General features: G+C 37.8%; 1 protein-coding gene across 1 annotated transcript in view; it reads left to right on the forward strand.

Moving 5' to 3' along the window:
- The window catches only part of LOC135561317 (uncharacterized), a 755,535-nt gene that overhangs the window by 44,726 nt on the left and 705,389 nt on the right, over positions 1–5,420 (forward strand). The gene's annotated exons all lie outside the window — the stretch shown is intronic.

Consider the following 5,420-nt stretch of genomic DNA (forward strand, 5'->3'; position numbering starts at 1 on the left):
AAAAACTGCATCAATGGTGGCATTTCACAGGACATCAAGATTGTGTCCTCTCCCCCTCAAATGACTGATGTTGGTAATCATTTGAATCATAATTTTATGACTCATTTAAATCTCAATGTATTATTTTACAATAATTGTTTTTTTTTATCAAGCATTTAAAAAATATATAGTATTTTTATCATTTAGGTTATATTCAGTCACAGTTCTTCAGTGTCAAATGTTGAATATTTTTATTTAAAAGCTTAATTCGTTTCAGCAAAGTCAGGTACAGATTATTATCGACATATTGGACCAAGTTAATATCCAACTTGTTTGTTTTAATATAAAACATAAAGCTTCAAAACGAAAAATAGAAAGATGCTTTGTTCTGATTAAAATGTTAAAACGTGCTGCTTCAGTATATATATATATATATATATATATATATATATATATAGGATTACCTGTGCTAAACTAAAGCTAAACTTAAAACACCGTCATGAGTTCATCCTGAACCTACAAGATAATGGCTGACAGTGTGGCATCCACCTTGCTCTCTGAATGATTTAAATCGATGAATAATTACAGTACAAAAATTGGAATTATTGTTGTTGTTGAGGAGGTAAGTATCACGGTGGTGGAGGTCGATATTGGACCTGGCACCGGGGGGACCGATCGGGTTACACACCACCATCAATATTACAGTGGACTGGGCTGTGATCCGTGCGCGCGCACGCTTTCAACGGCAGGGGTGAAACACAGTAACACACATGCGCTAAACTGACTGCTTTGGTGAAGTCAAACAACGATGAAAATATTTAGGCTACAATGGATTATCAATGTTTAGAGAGAGGGGAGGGGGGAACATATTTTATTTACACCTTATTTGGGGTATAGGTCTGATGTGGTTACCCAAATTACCAAAAGGAACATTTTATTTTTAATTTTTTTAATCTAATTTGTTTTTCCATTTGAATGTAGAAATCTTTGAAAATGATTGGGGGAAATGTGTTCTATTTTACTTATAACATGCGTGAAAGGTGACGTGATTGATGCGTAATGATTGAACGACCTCTAGAACAGCCGGTCATTGTCAGGCCTCATGTCTGGAGGCTGTTGAGCTGAAGGGAGAGAGAGAGTCCGTGGGAACTCGACATATGACGAAGGCCTGTACCCCGTATAATCATTTCAACCCTCATTCACTATCAATGTGTCTTCGCTGCCAGTCTGTCTTTACCACGTGCCACATCACAGTACGCATATCATCCCAATAACAATGCATGTTTTTATTTGGGTGAACGGTGCATTTGATGGATGCGGCAACAGTTCGAGGTCGGTTGTGTTGTGGTCATTTAACACCCTCTGATTGGGTAAAGTATTCAGAAGCATTTCGTGACGACACTATGAATCATTGCTGTTAGAACACCGTGTAGCACGTCAGAGACCGTTGATAATGTATTTTTAAAAATACATGGATAATCTTTTTTGGGGGGGTGTCTTTGCATGTCAAAAGGGATACGCGTCAAAATAACACTATTTGACGCATCAAATAACACTATGCAAAACGTCAAAAAATAAGCTCCTTGACCAATCAGGACCTGAAAATGACTGCACTTCAAATAACAATTGAACATGTTCATGAATACCATTCACTGATATGCTTGCTATGATACTGGTTGTCTCACGCACCTGCCTGCTGCATGAAGCCGACACACTCCCCCCCAAACTCTGGGAAAAGTGCTGGTCAGAGGGGGGGGGGAGCTAGCCAGCTGATGGATACAAACACTGTTCTCCCCAAATAACATAGCAAAACGACATAATCTGTTTCAGCAGCTAAAATATCCCTAATTTATAAGACATTTTTAGTATTTGGTTGATGATGGTCCTACCCGGTCCTGTCAAGCTACACTAGCTATGCGTATAAGACAATAAGGTAACAGGGCTAGGTAGCCGGCTATCTTGTTCCGTTCGTTATTTAGTAGCTAGTTAGATATTTTTTCCATGAACTGAAGGTCGATTTCAATAGCTGAACAACAAGTGGCTGGCTAGCTAATAGTCCCATGGGTTCCTAAATTATTGTTAAGAATATTGGAAATAATTGCAGTTCCTGGTCCTTGTTTTCAGGCTGGTTGCATTGGTGCTAGATAGGTACCAAGCTACCCCAGAAGTTTCTAAAACATTTTTTATCAAAGATATTTGTCATACTGAAAGTACGAAGTTGACATAGTCGGGAGAAAAGCCTACCTCCAGTTTCCAAACAGTCATCAACGTTTACAAACATGCTTGATTATGATTCTGTATTTTTGACTAGCTAGGATCAATCAGGTGTAGCAGCCGGGGCGGCAGGTAGTCTAGTGGTTAGAGCGTTGGACTAGTAACCGGAAGGTTGCAAGTTCGAATCCCCGACGTGACAAATCTGCACTTGTAAGTAAGAATGTTTTCTTAACTGACTTGCCTAATTAAATAAATATGTGCTGGCTGTCAAGCAGCAGCGGGATCTTAGACTACCTAGGTAACATTTTTTACTTTTAAATCCTGCTAGTTAGGTCCTGATCTTATTTCAAAGAGAGAGGGGTCGAACAGATAATGGATTATCACCAATATCACATCGTGGCCGGAGTGTGCGCTTGTTTGCAGACTTGTTGTTTAGTTTTGCGTTTTTTTTTGTTCGACAATGCTACTGATCTTTGTGGTGGCGCTTGGCTTCTGCGCACACAACATTCAAAATATATATATTTTTTAATGTGACACGTCAAATTAAATTATTATTTGACATACCTGTCCAACATTATTATTTGACGTGTCAAATAGTGAGACGTATTTTTTTGACACCCAAAGACCCAAACAGGGTTCCATACTCTGTAGGCCTACAATGTACAAATTCTATGAATGTGAATAGGCCTGTTTGAGAAAATATATATGAAATGGCAGAGGTCTTGATTATAAACAAATGATTTGTTTTCAATACCAATTATCTTACCAGTTGCTTCTCTCTTTTGTTTGGTATATTTATTCATTTTGACAATGATAGGCCAGTACATACCCTTTAATAATTATAGGCTAATACATACCCTTTAATAATGATAGACTAATACATACCCTTTAATAATGATAGACTAATACATACCCTTTAATAATTATAGGCTAATACATACCCTTTAATAATTATAGGCTAATACATACCCTTTAATAATGATAGACTAATACATACCCTTTAATAATTATAGGCTAATACATACCCTTTAATAATGATAGGCTAATACATACCCTTTAATAATTATAGGCTAATACATACCCTTTAATAATTATAGGCTAATACATACCCTTTAATAATGATATGCTAATACATACCCTTTAATAATTATATGCTAATACATACCCTTTTAAATGCACATTTTACCATATTATCTCTATGGCCTTTCCATTTTAACACGGAGACTGCAAGGGAGAAATGCCTGTAATTGATCGCGCCATAAACCGTGTTAAATAATGAATAGGACACAATAGTCCTCGGACATTAGCCTACACATCCACGTTCCCTAGACTGTTGCTTAGATATTACACACCCACTTGAAGAATATCATGCGAAGCAAGATATATACTGAGAGACAATCAATCTTTAAGTGCCACTAACCTTGGAATAAATGTGGAAACCATAAGTCAGTTGCTATCAATGTTTAAACCCTATAGTCTATGTCTTTCTTCATTATCGCGCTCTCTCTCTCTCCTTACATTTTGATGGAAAAGGACTCAGGGCCACATTTAATTGTCCTCAGGCCTATAAGAGCGCTGCTATTTTCCATTGATCCCGAAGGCAAACGGTTAATGTAAAGATGCTGGCACTAAGTGGGAGTGCCTTGCCATTACTTCAGCTGTCACTTGATGGTGTTGAGGGCGTCGCGTGGAATATCGTTGGAGTGGGCTGGCTGCTTGCTCTACCTAGTGGATGCTCTCTTTACACACTGCACACACAGCCGCGAGAGTCGAGCTCCAGCGAGGGATGCAAGAGCGGTCAGTGGCAGGCGGACATAATTATTATTGGACAAACCTTCCGGTCCAAAATTCGGTGTTGATCTCGTTTTGCTAAAACCATCGGACGAGTGAACGCAGCTTTTTTTTAACCTAATTACAAGACTTGATCACTCTGTTGTTGTTGTTGTTGTTGTTGTTGTTGTTGCTGCTGCTGACACAACGAAGAAGGGTTTGCACCATACAAAAAGGTGAGCTTTGCGATAAGAAAGGATTAGCGTGTCTTGTCTTTTTTTTTTTACCTTGTTGTGCCATTGACAATGACATGATTTCCTAATGCATTCGGGTACATTCACAGCCATACATTTCATTTCGTGCAACAAATCTTTTGACATAATGTTTAAAAATCTTGAAACATTCCAAATAAAATAGAACAATATATTGGCTTGCCGTTTACCAATTATCAATACGCCTATCGATCTATGCGCTCACTGATGGCTTATCGGCTATATATTTGTTTGTAAAAAAATTAGAGCGTCAATTACAATATATATTTGATGAGGGATTAAAAATGCATCTTGCATGTTGCTTAATCGAGAGAGAAAAAAACGGGGAAAAAACGAGTATGTTCTTGGAAACGTCTTAAATGTTCCTCTTTTAGTGGGTCTGTTATCTTACCAACCGATCCAAGACCTATAGAGCTGCTTACAGGCTCAATCCTCCAGGTTAAGCTGCTTGGCATGGCTACATGTGTATTTTCCCTCTGTTCTGTATCCTGTTAGCCTCTTAGTTCAGCCCTTCTCCTCAGCTCTCCGCGCGGCTAAGGTCAGCTCTGGGACCGGCTAAATCAGCTTTGGGCCGGGCTGAGTCAGCTCTCATCACGTTAAAGACGGGTTTAGGCGGCAATAGCACTAGATCTGATTTGGAAAATAGGCTTTTACAAAATCCTGAGAAACCACCAAGCGTTTCTCGTAAAAGTATTATCTTTTGCGCATACATATAATACATTTTACTATACTTTTTATATTGTTATTATGGGCTATTTAAACAATACAGGTCTATTTTATTGTTTTTATGGTGACTATTATTATGTCTATGTAATTGTGCGATTTTTATTAGGACTATTTGCTGTCATTATAGGCTAATCAATAGATTAGATTTTTTGGAAGCTGGAAAGAGGATACGGATTGTTTTAAAATCATTATTTTTATTATTATTATTTTTTAAATAAATTAAGAACAGTTAAGAACAAATTCTTATTTATCATGACGGCCTACACCGGGCCAAACCCGGACGACGCTGGACCAATTGTGCGCCGCCCTATGGGACTCCCAATCACGGCCGGATGTGATGCAGCCTGGATTATAAATTAGTTTATAAGTATTATAGGTAAATCCCAAAAAAACTCAAATATATATAAATTAAAACTTTAATTGTCATGATAATAATTGTTCGTTTTTTTCTGCAGGATT

The sequence above is a fragment of the Oncorhynchus nerka genome, linkage group LG17 (genome assembly GCF_034236695.1).
Source record: "Oncorhynchus nerka isolate Pitt River linkage group LG17, Oner_Uvic_2.0, whole genome shotgun sequence".
NCBI classification, from domain to species: domain Eukaryota; kingdom Metazoa; phylum Chordata; class Actinopteri; order Salmoniformes; family Salmonidae; genus Oncorhynchus; species Oncorhynchus nerka.